Source organism: Arachis stenosperma, chromosome 5 (genome assembly GCF_014773155.1).
Source record: "Arachis stenosperma cultivar V10309 chromosome 5, arast.V10309.gnm1.PFL2, whole genome shotgun sequence".
Lineage (NCBI taxonomy): Eukaryota > Viridiplantae > Streptophyta > Magnoliopsida > Fabales > Fabaceae > Arachis > Arachis stenosperma.
In genome coordinates, this window is record NC_080381.1 from 89,225,855 (window position 1) to 89,240,061 (window position 14,207).

Genomic DNA, 14,207 nt, shown 5'->3' on the forward strand with positions numbered 1-14,207 from the left:
CACCTACTCCCGACTTCTATGGGAGAATCATCTCTATCCCTGCCATTGGAGCAAACAACTTTGAGCTTAAGCCTCAATTAGTTTCTCTAATGTAACAGAATTGCAAGTTTCATGGACTTCCATTGGAAGATCCTCATCAGTTTTTAGCTGAATTCTTGCAAATATGTGACACTGTCAAGACTAATGGGGTTGACCCTGAGGTCTACAGACTTATGCTATTTCCTTTTGCTGTAAGAGACAGAGCTAGGACATGGTTGGACTCACAACCTAAAGAAAGTCTGGACTCATGGGAAAAGCTAGTCAATGCCTTCTTGGCAAAGTTCTTCCCACCTCAAAAATTGAGTAAGCTTAGAGTGGAAGTCCAAACCTTCAGACAGAAGGATGGAGAATTCCTCTATGAAGCTTGGGAAAGATACAAACAATTGATCAGAAAATGTCCTTCTGACATGCTTTCTGAATGGAGCATCATAGGTATTTTCTATGATGGTCTCTCTGAACTATCCAAGATGTCTCTGGATAGCTCTGTTGGAGGATCTCTTCATTTGAAGAAGACGCCTACAGAAGCTTAAGAGCTGATTGAAATGGTTGCAAATAACCAATTCATGTACACTTCTGAAAGGAATCCTGTGAACAATGGGACTAATCAGAAGAAAGGAGTTCTTGAGATTGATGCTCTGAATGCCATTCTGGCTCAGAACAAGATATTGACTCAACAAGTCAATTTGATCTCTCAAAGTCTGTCTGGAATGCAAAATGCACCAAGCAGTACTAAGGATGCTTCATCTGAAGAAGAAGCCTATGATCCTGAGAACCCCTCAATGGAAGAGGTGAATTACCTAGGAGAACCCTATGGAAACACCTATGATTCTTCATGGAGAAATCATCCAAATTTCTCATGGAATGATCAACAGAGACCTCAACAAGGTTTTAACAACAATAATGGTGGAAGAAATAGGTTTAGCAATGGCAAGCCTTTTCCATCATCTTCTCAGCAACAGACAGAGAATTCTAAGCAGAACCCCTCTGACTTAGCAACCATGGTCTCTGATCTAATCAAAACCACTCAAAGTTTCATGACTGAAACAAGGTCCTCCATTAGGAATTTGGAGGCAAAGTGGGACAGCTGAGCAAGAAAGTTACTGAACTCCCTCCTAGTACTCTCCCAAGCAACACAGAAGAAAATCCAAAAGGAGAGTGCAAGGCCATCAACATGGCCGAATTTTGGGAGGAAGGAGAGGAAGTGAACGCCACTGAGGAAGACCTCAATGGGCGTGCACTGACCTCCACTGAGTTCCCCAATGAGGAACCATGGGAATCTGAAGCTCAAAATGAGACCATAGAGATTCCATTGGACCTACTTCTGCCTTTCATGAGCTCTGATGAGTATTCTTCCTCTGAAGAGGATGAGTATGTCACTGAAGAGGAAGTTGCTAAATACCTTGGAGCAATCATGAAGCTAAATGACAAGTTATTTGGAAATGAGACTTGGAAGAATGAACCTCCTTTGCTCACCAAAGAGTGATGCATGAAAACTTGTCTCTCAACAAATTTCCCTTCGGCAAGTATACCGAATTGTCGTCAAGTAAAACTCACAATAGAGTGAGGTCGAATCCCACAAGGATTGATTGGTCAAGCAACTTTAGTTAGAAGAATATGCTAGTTGAGCTAAACAGAATCTAGATTGGGAACTTGCAAAAATTTAAATGACTGGAAAGTAAATAACAGAAATTAAAGTGCAGAATCTTAAATGGGGATTTGGGGTAATGAGCATCAAAATAAATGTCAGAAAGTAAAGAAAATGGGTGGTCCACGAAATTGTGATCATCAACAATGGCACCAATAAACTTGGTAGCGCTCTCAAACGTGAATCACACTTTGTCACAACTCCGCACAACTAACCAGCAAGTGCACTTGGTCGTCCAAGTAATACTTTACGTGAGTAAGGGTCAATCCCACGGAGATTGTTGGTATGAAGCAAGCTATGGTCATCTTGTAAATCTTAGTTAGGCGGATAATAAAAGGTTATGGAGTTTTTGAATAATAATAATAAATAAATAAAAAATAAAGATGGAAATACTTATGAAAATCATTGGTGAGAATCTCAGACAAGTGTATGGAGGTGCTTGTCCCTGTTGAATCTCTGCTTTCCTACTGCTTTCATCCAATCCTTCTTAATCCTTTCCATGGCAAGTTGTATGTAGGGCATCACCGTTGTCAATGGCTACATCCCATCCTCTCAGTGAAAATGGTCCAAACGCTCTGTCACAGCACGACTAATCATCTGTCGGTTCTCGATCATGTTAGAATAGAATCCCTTGATTCTTTTGCGTTTGTCATCACGCCCAGCAATCACGAGTTTGAAGCTCGTCACAGTCATTCAATCCCGGAATTCTACTCGGAATACCACAGATAAGGTTAGACTATCCGGATTCCCATGAATGCCGCCATCAATTCTAGCTTATACCACGAAGATTCTGATTAAGGAATCCAAGAGATATGCGCCCGGTCTAAGGTAGAACGGAAGTGGTTGTCAGTCACGCGCATTCATAGGTGAGAATGATGATGAGTGTCATGGATCATCACATTCATCAAGTTGAAGTGCAACAAATATCTTAGAACAAGAATAAGTTGAATTGAATAAAAAATAGAAGTACTTGCATTAAAACTCGAGGTACAGCAGAGCTCCACACCCTTAATCTATGGTGTGTAGAAACTCCACCATTGAAAATACATAAGTGATGAAGGTCCAGGCATGGCCGAGAGGCCAGCGTCCAAAACGTGATCACAGGATTAAAAATACAATCTAGGATCCAGGATGATTAATATGATAGTAAAAAGTCCTATTTATACTAGACTAGTTACTAGGGTTTACAAAAGTAAGTAATTGATGCATAAGTCTACTTCCGGGGCCCACTTGGTGTGTGCTTGGGCTGAGCTTGATCTATCCACGTGTTGAGGCTTCTCTTGGAGTTGAACGCCAAGTTGTAACGTGTTTTGGGCGTTCAACTCTGGTTCATGACGTGTTTCTGGCGTTTGACTCCAGAATGCAGCATGGAACTGGCGTTGAGCGCCAGTTTACGTCATCAAATCCCGAATAAAGTATGGATTATTATATATTGCTGGAAAGCTCTAGAAAATCCATTTCGAGTACAGGGAGGTCAGATTCCAACAGCATCAGTAGTCCTTTGTCAGCCTCCTTCTCAGAGTTTTGCTCAGGTCCCTCAATTTCAGCCAAAAAATACCTGAAATCATAGAAAAACACACAAACTCATAGTAAAGTCCAGAAATGTGAATTTAGCATAAAAACTAATGAAAACATCCCTAAAATTAACTAGATCATACTAAAAACTACCTAAAAATAATGCCAAAAAGCATATAAATTATCCGCTCATCAATGGGTAAGATCAGAAATGGGGTAATCATTGGGTTCAGGAGAAGTTGCATTCTCTGGATCAAGTTCATTCTCATCTCTTCCTCAATCAATGCATTCATTGATCTCCTTGGCAATCTTAAGTGATTGGATCCCAATTCCTTGGCAATCCAATCTCTCTAAGCTTGAACAATTGCCCAATTCCTTGATTTAATTGCTCATGGGAATAGATGAAGTGTGGTCACTGATTATACCACATGTATTTCCAAATCAAAGTGTTGGGAGGATTACATGTCACTATATCCGCCCAAACCTTAATTTGGTCCAATATGAGAAAGCATTTCTAGCATGATCTCCTCATCCCTTTTTCAAGGCTCAAAGGAGATCCAATTATGGAAAGTTTCTTTTCCAAGACAACTAACCAATTGAATTAAGATCGAAAGCTTTCTAGTAAGATCAAGAGAAAAGAAAGAAGAAGAAGAATGAAAACTATAATTGATCCATCAAATTACAACAGAGCTCCCTAACCCAATGAAAGGGGTTTAGTTGTTCATAGCTCTAGAAATGAAAAATGGTAGAAAAGAATAATCCATGCTAAAAGTGCATAAAAGTAAATATACAAAGAGTAGTTCCCAAAAATACCAAGCTCCCCTCTATAGTTCAAAACTACTCCTATATATACTACTCCTCTTGATCTTCTAGTGAGTTCTTCAAGTCTTGGATGTGGGCTCTGGATCTTGAGTTGAAGCAGTTCTCATCTTTAGTGGGCCCAGCTTGCAGAGAAATATGAATTAGGCTTGGGCATTTAGTGAGATTAATGTTGAGTGCCATTGTGGGTTCGAGAACGTTAGTGGCATTCACTTTTTCTACTAACGTTCCACCCTCATGTACCCACGTTAACTCCAACGTTAGTGGTCTTAACATGACCACTAACGTTGCGTTCTCAATTTTTGGCCAACGTTATTGGGACTCACTTTTCCCAATAACGTTGGCTTATACCCCTTCGCAAGCATTATTGGGAATCACTTTTCCCATTAACGTTGCTTGGTGCCTTTTGTTCCTACGTTAGAGTTCACGTTAGTGTAGCTAACGTGACTCTTAACGTGGGTGTGTCTCACCTTCGAGAGCGTTAGTGACACTCACCTTTGTCACTAATGCTCCAAATGCCCAAACTCTCTATGTTAGAACTCATGTTAACTAAGTTAACGTGGCTCTTAACGTAGTAGTGATGCCATCTTCCAACGTTAGTGACAAAAGTGAGTGTCACTAACGTTGGCTCTTTGATCTCAACTCCACGTTAAGTTTCACATTAATGGTCTTAACGTGAAAGTTAACGTAGGCAATACTAGTTGGTCCAACGTTAGTGACAAAAGTGAGTGTCACTAACGTTGGCTTTTGTTCTTCTCTTCCACGTTAGAGTTCACGTTAACTAAGTTAACGTGACTCTTAACGTGGATCATTGCCAAGTTTCTCAATGTTAGTGGTGTTCACGTTTTCTCTTAACGTTGGAGTTCTCTTTTTCTTCTACGTTAACTACCATGGTAACTTAGTTAACGTGGCAAGTAACGTGAGCTATGGATGGCTTCGTAGGCATTATTGGTGATCACTTTTCTCATTAACGTTGCAAAGCTTTTTACCATTCCACGTTAATGTTCATGTTAACTAGGTTAACGTGAATACTAACGTGGTTCTTCCTTGCTTCCTTTGCCCTGAAATCAAGCAATTAAAGTGCATCAAAGCTCTAGCCAAAGTCATGAGATTATGTATCATCAATTTATCATGCAATTTTAGCAAAATTCTCATGAAATCATGCAAAGTTCACAATAGTTGCTTGAATCAAGGTGTGAGTGTATTTTCATCCGAAACTTGCCTTATTCACTAAGAAAATGCATGAAACTACCCTAAAAAAGTAAAGAAAAGGTCAGTGAAACTGGCCTAGATGCCTTGGCATCACAACACCAAACTTAAAGCTTGCTTGTACCTAAGCAAGTACTGAAGCATAAGAAGAATGAAATGAAAGAACAAGAAGATAAAATAGAAGTAGAATTCCTGGTTTATGGGGTTTCATGCATAGCAACTTAGGTTCCTTCCCTTTAGGTTTCAAGCCTTTATCAACTCATTGGTCACTTTCTTGATTGCATCCTTTGAGACTTCTTTCTTATTGATCCTTCCTTCTTTTTCAAAGTTTATTTTTCATTTTGCTAAGTGCTTTGTAAGAGGGTGACTCTTTGTGATAAGCTTTCAGCCAACACTCCCAAACCAGTTGGTTCAAGGTGCTAGGTGTTAAGGCACCCCTAAGGACTTACTCCCTCAAGTCTCTTTCCCTTATACATACACACCACAGGCACGTGGTTTGTTATTATTCCTTTCTTGAGACATTGGTGTCCAGCACCTCTTTGGGTTACTAAGTGTTCTGTAGCAAAGGTTACTCTTGATAGTGGACTTTCAGCTGATAATCCCGGATTAGTTAATCCAAGTTACCAAGTGATAAGGCACCTCTAAGAGCTTATTCATCCAAATATATCCCTTGCACATAAACACCACAGACACATGCCTCAATTTTGAAACCCTTGGTGCCTAGCATTATTTCTTATTGTGTTTCTTTCCTTTTTCACTTTTATTGCTCTTTCTTTTTTCTTATTGGGATCTTATCGCTTAGTTAGTCTCAAAGGATGTGTCTCAAACATAGGACTTATGATAGATAGTTGCTTTCTTTCCTTATTTGGTGAACCAACTTAGCTTACTAATTATCCTACCACAAACATTCAGAATGCACTTCACAAAATAACTCCACTCTTGTTCTTTTCATAACATTTTCTTTTTGATTAACTTAAAGAACAAGCATACAAGTAAGAAAGGTGAAAGTGAACACTCAAGACATTAAGCTAGCATGTTTAACCTAAGCAACGAAACTTAAATGCAGAATTGAAAGCCCTAAACTACCCATGGAAGCATGTTCTATTTCATACATGATTTTCCTTATTTAAAGCTTTGAAAAAAGGTGAACTAAGAAGGAACTTCACCACCTTTCACTTGTTGGCATGCTCATGTTCTTCTGCTTCCTTGTCCTCTTTAAGTTTACTTTGTCCGCTTGTGCTTCCTCTCATCCGATTCATTCTGGCTATCTTCCAATCCTCTAGTGCCTTCCTTACTGATTCATGACTTTGTTCTACCCTTTTGCGCTCCACTCGTGCTAACTCATCCTTTATATCTTCATATTTTGTTATCCCAGGATGCAAAACAGGTAGTTGTCTGACTAGGTACCCAAGCCTGGCTTGGGTATTCACATGATACCCAGTTTTACTCATGTAGACACCTTCCGAAAATGTTCTATATTCATCGAAAAGATCTGCTTGTTCTCTCTGTTTCCGATGCATCTCATGGATGTGTGCACCTTGATGTGCTTGGATGTTGATTAGCCTTTGGATGGCTTCCTGTTGTTGATCTTGCTTCTGATTCAAGTTATGGAAGGATTCACTCCATTGTCTCCCTTGTTCCATTTGCTGGTCATCAATTGTTTTTGCGATTCCCCTTGCTGATTCATCCATCTAGAGAGTGATCCTTCTTGGCGGTCTATTAATTGCATTTGAAACTCCCTTTGTGCCCCTTGATTTTCCATGCATTGCCTAGATAAGGTATCAATAGCCTCTTGCAATTGGTGCATGCTTAAGGTGGCTGGGGTTTGCTCCTGTGGATGTTGTTCTTCTTCAGCTTGATGGGCTGGCCTCTTTCGTACCCTTCGTGGAGGTAGTGGAGCTGTAGTAGCATGCATCCGACGATAAATGATTGGAATACCAACCTTTATCCACTCGGGGATTTCATCCTCAAATATCACCATAGCCAGTTTGCAAAGACGAAAAATAGTGCTGGGATAACCCAACTTTCCTCCAGAATTGCTCTTCTCAGTAAGCTTCCGAATGCCTTAGGCTATGAGTTCATGAGCCTTGATCTCTCCTCCCTTCATTAGACATTGCACCATCGCTGCTCTCTTGAGGTTTACCTCTGAGTTGTTTCCGGCTGAGAGGATGGATCTCCTAACAATTTCGAACCAACCTTTAGCCTAAGGGAGGAGATCTCCTCTTTTTATAAATTTGGGCTTCCTCTTGGGGCCTCTTTCCCAATCTGCTCCTTGTACACATATATATCCTGTATAATCTGGTCATAATTGGGGTTTTTGTCCATTTTCGAGTGATAGCTCTCCTCTTCAAAGGGTATGCTTCTCAATTTCAACACTCTCATGATAGTCATGGGACTAAAATCCACCATGACCCCTCTCACAAAACTTGTGTATGAGTCATCCGCCTTGTCTTGTCTAACTGCATTTGCATAGAACTCTCTTACTAGAGTTGTATTCACCCTTGTGATCGGATCGGTGAGGAGCTCCCATCGGCGTTGTTCCACCTTCTTTGTGATTTCTGGACACTCTGATTTTGTGACTTGAAAGCCTAGTTCATAAATGATTTCTTTATCAGCCATCCACCCATACTAGAGTGCATGATGAAAGGTTCTAAATCGCCCTTCATCAAAAGGAGGATGCTCTATGGGTTCCTTCCCCTTTTGTCTCTTGGAGCTTGATGATGCCATGCAAGATTGTTGATGTGTTGGCTATTCTCAAGATGGCTAGGAGGGTGTATGTGAAGCCTTTGGTGGAGGATGATGTGTGTATGCCCGAAAGAAGGGAGTGGGAAGGGTGAGAATTTGAAGTGTGTACGGAGAGGTTGTGTGAAGGGGTTTATATAGAAAGATGGCAATTGATTGAAGGGTGTGGATTGATGGTGTTGTTTGATAGTGGACGGTTGGGATTTTGGGATTGAATGAGCACAAGGATCACCTCCTTTATAGGGGTCTTGGTTCGGTCTTCAAAATTATCCACTCCCAATGTTGCATGCAACACTTCCAAGGACATTCCCCATGAAGACAAGTGTGAAATTCCCTTGGTGTAGTGGCCGAATATCCCTTCCTCAATTGTCCTATCAAGTACCATCAATGTCCTTTTTGATTCCCTATATACGAAGAAAAAGTGCAATCGGTTATTTGAAATTTTTGGTGGGAAACCTTAAAGTGTGAACTAGTAAAAAAAAAATCTTTTTCTTTTGTTTTTACATGACTAAATACTTTCCATGAATGCAAATCAATCAACCATTAAGCTTCCCATGCATGCACGTTGGTACACCAAATTTGTTTGTGATCACATGGTGCAACAAGTTTGGGGAATAAATTTTCCTCATAAGGTGTGTTCAAACCTCACTTGGTGTGCTTTGAACACCAAACTTATCATGTACTATACGTTGCATGTAGAGGGGCTTTATATTAGTTGTCAAAATTGATTTAGAATTCCATGGAATTTGCCTTATTACTATTATTAGAGATTTAAGAGCGAGGGTATAGAACATGGGTTGCCTCCCATGAAGCGCTTCTTTAGCGTCATTAGCTTAACGTTTGGTCCTTGTCAAGGTGGCTGATAGTGCTTGAAGTCTTCTCCCCTTGCAGTGAACCTATGTCCATTGGCTTTGTTGACAAGCTCCACATGCTCTAAGGACAAGATTTTGTTGATGGTGTACACTGGAGGCAGCTGAGATGGAATAGTGGGGAGGTGAGGTGGTATAGATGGAAAGTATGTAGAGATCACTTCATCACCTGGCGAGAAATTTTCTGTAAGAATTTTCTTATTTCTCCATCCCCTTGGGACTTTCTTCTTTATATCTCTTGATGCTCTCTTGCTTTCTATAGATTCTTTCTCTAAGGGATTCTTGTTGTTGACTCTACATGACTCTGGTGGTTCTGGTTCCCTTTGGATCACCTTTGAACGTGGTTCTTCCTGAATATGTGGCTTTCCAACCCATGGGATTTCCAGTTGTGTTGTTTGTGCTTTACTGCTTGTTTCTTGCATTAGTGCTTCATTCTGCTCTTCTCTTGATTCTTTGTTTTCTTGACTTGCTTCTTGTGAGAGGTTGAAAACATTGAAAGTGAGCTGCTCATCATGTATTCTCAGTACTAGCTCTCCTCACTCTACATCTATGAGTGCTCTGGCTGTGGCTAGGAATGGTCTTCCCAGAATGATGGGGTAAATAGGATTCTCATCCATTTCCAGAACAATAAAATCTGTGGGAAGATAATAGCTCCCAACCTTCACCAGCACATTTTCAACCACTCCCATTGCTTGTTTTTGAGTTTTGTCAGCCAATCTGATAATTACATCAGTAGGAGTTAGTTCATTGATTTGGAGCTTTTTCATGAGGGAGAGAGGCATTAAGTTGATGCTTGCTCCCAAGTCACAAAGCCCTTTGTCAATCATTGTTTCTTCTATGGCACAAGGAGTGTGGAAACTCCCTAGATCCTCCTTCTTTGTGGGTGGCCCTGGTTGAATGAGAGCACTGCAATCCCTGTTCATCTTTATTGTTTGTCCACCCTTCAATGGACTTTTTCTAGCTAATAGCTCTTTTATATACTTGATGTAGAACGGCATTTGCTGGAGGGCTTTAATGAATGGTATATTTACATCAAAAGATGCAAACATATCAAGGAACCTTGAATACATTCTCCCTGCAATACCACCTTTAAGCCTGTGGGGAAAAGGTGCATATGGGTTCAATACCTCCTTCTTCTTCAGCTCTTCCTTGGATGTAGGTTGGGGTGTATAGCTTCCTTTCTCCTGGCTTTCCTTTTGATTATTTTAGAGGTGTTCTACTCCATTCATACTCCCCTCAGCACTTGTGGTTATCATTTTGCTTTCTTCCCATCTCACTTTCTTTATTTCTCTTTTTGGATTCTTCTCTGTATCACTGGGGAATCCATTAATGGGTTTGGTAGATACCCTACTTGGGACTCCAATCTCTTGATGTTTTCTCCTTGGTTCTTGATATTGGCTCGCACTTCTTCCTTAAACACTTTGTTGTCTTGGACTTCTCTGCATAAGTCTTCAAGTAGAGCCTCAATCTTTGAGAGCCTATCCTCGGTTATTGATGATGGGTTGAGATTAGGTGGTTGAGAAGGGTGGTTAAATAGATGTTGGTAGGATCTCTGTGATGTGTGTTGATGAGTTGCATTGTTGTTGGAATTGAAGTTGTGGGGTCTCTGATCTTGCCCTTGGTCTTGCTGGTTTCCCCACCCAAAGTTGGGGTGATTTCTCCATCCAGAGTTGTAAGTTTTGGAGTATGGATCATGGACTTGTCTAGGTGAGTTTCCAACATAGTTGGCTTGCTCCCTGTCACCTTCTTCTCATATGTTCGCTCCTTCTTGAGCTGACGATGAAGTGATGGCTTCTGCAACTTGGTTTTCCTCCACCTTCTTGGTAAGATCTACTAGCTGCTTGGTGATCATCTTATTTTGAGCTAACAATGCATCCATGTGGTTCAGCTCCATTACTCCTCTGGTGTTACTTCTTTCGGAGGCATAGAAGTAGTCATTCTCAGCAATTGTTTCAATGACATCTATGACTTCTTCAATGGTTTTCTTCTTGTTTAGAAAGCCTCCTGATGAATGATCCACAGCCTTCTTTGACTCATAGGAAAGACCTTCATAGAAAATGTGAAGTTGAACCCATTCATTGAACATATCTGGTGGGCATCTTCTTGTTAAGTCTTTGAACCTCTCCCATGCTTCATAGAGAGTCTCACCATCTTGTTGCCTGAAAGTTGGCACCTCAGTTCTCAGCCGGTTGATTCTTTGAGGAGGGTAAAATCTTGCCAAAAATTTGTTCACCACATCTTTCCAATTTGTTAAGCTCTCCTTTGGAAAGGATTCAAGCCATTTGGATGCCTTGTCCCTGAGTGAAAAAGGGAACAAGAGCAGCCTATAGACATCCGGATGGACTCTATTAGACTTCACAGTGTCACAAATTCTCAGGAAGGTGGTTAGATGTTGATTGGGGTCTTCTTGAGCACTTCCTCCAAATGAACAATTGTTCTGAACAAGGGTGATGAGCTGGGATTTTAGTTCAAAATTGTTGGTATGTATGGTGGGCTTTTGAATGCTACTTCCACAGTTTCCTGGATTAGGATTGATATAGGAGCCTAGAACTCTCTTTTCTTGCCCAGCACGGTTTGCATGGCCTTCTCTAGCATGGTTGTGAGCTTCTTCTTCATGATTGTTCTCCTAATTCTCTTCCATATTGGGTTCAAAGTACTCTTCCTCTTCCTCAGCACCAATAATTCTTTTCCCTCTTGCTTCCCTTCTTAGTCTCCAAAGGGTCCTTTCAGGTTCTGAATCGAAGGATGTTGAAACTCCTTCTCTTCTCCCTGTCATACAACAGACAGATTGCACAACAGGAGATAAAATGAAGAAACTATTCTTGTTAGAGTAATTGTTAGTGTGAGTGATGTAAATTATCAAACAGTTAGTGGGTTAGCGAGCAGAATTGTAATCAACAAAGAAAGAAAGAATGAAAAACAAAGAGGGTGCATGGGATGAGGAAGAAATTAAAACGAACTAAAGGAAATTGACTGAATCAAATAAACAAATAACGAAACAAAAAAAATGCTCAATCTAGTGATCTACAAACTTAATCATTGTTGATTCAAAATCAATCCCCGGCAACGGCGCCATAAACTTGATGCATGAAAACTTGTCTCTCAACAAATTTTCCTTCAGCAAGTATACCGAATTGTCGTCAAGTAAAACTCACAATAGAGTGAGGTCGAATCCCACAAGGATTGATTGGCCAAGCAACTTTAGTTAGAAGAATATGCTAGTTGAGCTAAATAGAATTTAGATTGGAAACTTGCAGAAATTTAAATGACTGGAAAGTAAATAACAAAAATTAAAGTGCAGAATCTTAAATGGGGATTTGGGGTAATGAGCATGAAAATAAATGGCAGAAAGTAAAGAGAATGGGTAAGATCAGAAATAGGGTAATCATTGGGTTCAGGAGATGTTGCATTCTCCGAATCAAGTTCATTCTCATCTCTTCCTCAATCAATGCATTCATTGACCTCCTTGGCAATCTTAAGTGATTGGATCCCAATTCCTTGGCAATCCAATCTCTCTAAACTTGAACAACTGCCCAATTCCTTGATTTAATTGCTCATGGGAAGAGATGAAGTGTGGTCACTGATTATACCACATGTATTTCCAAATCAAAGTATTGGGAGGATTACATGTCACTATATCTGCCCAAACCCCAATTTGGTCCAACATGAGAAAGCATTTCTAGCATGATCTCCTCATCCCTTTTCCAAGGCTCAAAGGAGATCCAATTATGGAGAGTTTCTTTTCCAAGACAACTAACCAATTGAATTAAGATCGAAAGCTTTCTAGTAAGATCAAGAGATAAGAAAGAAGAAGAAGAATGAAAACTATAATTGATCCATCAAATTACAACAGAGCTCCCTAACCCAATGAAAGGGCTTTAGTTGTTCATAGCTCTAGAAATGAAAAATGGCAGAAAAGAAGAATCCATGCTAAAAGTGCAGAAAAGTTAATATACAAAGAGTAGTTCCCAAAAATGCCATGCTCCCCTCTATAGTTCAAAACTACTCCTATATATACTACTCCTCTTAATCTTCTAGTGAGCTCTTCAAGTCTTGGATATGGGCTCTTGATCTTGAGTTGAAGCAGTTCTCATCTTTAGTGGGCCCAGCTTGCAGAGAAATATGAATTAGGCTTGGGCATTTAGTGAGATTAACATTGAGTGCCATTGTGGGTTCGAGAACGTTAGTGGCATTCTCTTTTTCCACTAACGTTCCACCCTCATGTACCCACGTTAACTCCAACGTTAGTGGTCTTAACGTGACCACTAACGTTGCCTTCTCAATTTTTGGCCAACGTTATTGGGACTCACTTTTCCTAATAACGTTGGCTTATACCCCTTCGCGAGCGTTATTGGGAATCACTTTTCTCATTAACGTTGCTTGGTGCCTTTTGTTCCTACGTTAGAGTTCACGTTAGTGTAGCTAACGTGACTCTTAACGTGGGTGTGTCTCACCTTCGAGAGTATTAGTGACACTCACCTTTGTCACTAACGCTCCAAATGCCCAAACTCTCTACGTTAGAACTCACGTTAACTAAGTTAACGTGGCTCTTAACGTAGTAGTGATTCAATCTTCCAACATTAGTGACAAAAGTGAGTGTCACTAACGTTGGCTCTTTGATCTCAACTCCATGTTAACTTTCACGTTAATGGTCTTAACGTGAAAGTTAACGTAGGCAATGCTAGTTGGTCCAACGTTAGTGACAAAAGTTAGTGTCACTAATGTTGGATTTTGTTCTTCTCTTCCACGTTAGAGTTCACGTTAACTAAGTTAACATGACTCTTAACGTGGAACATTGCCAAGTTTCTCAACGTTAGTGGTGTTCACGTTTTCTCTTAACGTTGGAGTTCTCTTTTTCTTCTACGTTAACTACCACGTTAACTTAGTTAACGTGGCAAGTAACGTGAGTTTTGGATGGCTTCGTAGGCGTTATTGGTGATCACTTTTCTCATTAACATTGCAAGCTTTTTACCATTCCACGTTAGTGTTCATGTTATCTAGGTTAACGTGAATACTAACGTGGTTCTTCCTTGCTTTCTTTGCCCTGAAATCAAGCAATTAAAGTGCATCAAAGCTCTAGCCAAAGTCATGAGATTATGCATCATCAATTTATCATGCAATTCTAGCAAAATTCTCATGAAATCATGCAAAGTTCACAATAGTTTCTTGGATCAAGGTGTGAGTGTATTTTCATCCAAAACTTGCCTTATTCACTAAGAAAATGCATGAAACTACCCGAAAACAGAAAAGAAAAGGTCAGTGACACTGGCCTAGATGCTCTGGCATCAAAGAGGACAAGCCCATCACTAAAAAGAGGATGGAGCAAATAAGAGAGCCCACTCATGGACCTCAATAAGAGCATGAGGAAG

The 14,207-nt window shown here is 40.3% G+C and overlaps 2 non-coding genes across 2 annotated transcripts; one reads left to right on the plus strand and one right to left on the minus strand.

The window, feature by feature from the left end:
* Window positions 1-344: 344 nt before the first annotated feature.
* LOC130932214 (small nucleolar RNA R71) lies at window positions 345-452 on the minus strand. The gene has a single exon (XR_009067375.1). It is a non-coding gene; the product is annotated as a small nucleolar RNA R71 (small nucleolar RNA).
* Window positions 453-10,919: 10,467 nt separating this feature from the next.
* On the plus strand, window positions 10,920-11,025 carry LOC130984331 (small nucleolar RNA R71). The gene has a single exon (XR_009088273.1). It is a non-coding gene; the product is annotated as a small nucleolar RNA R71 (small nucleolar RNA).
* The last annotated feature ends 3,182 nt before the right edge of the window (window positions 11,026-14,207 follow it).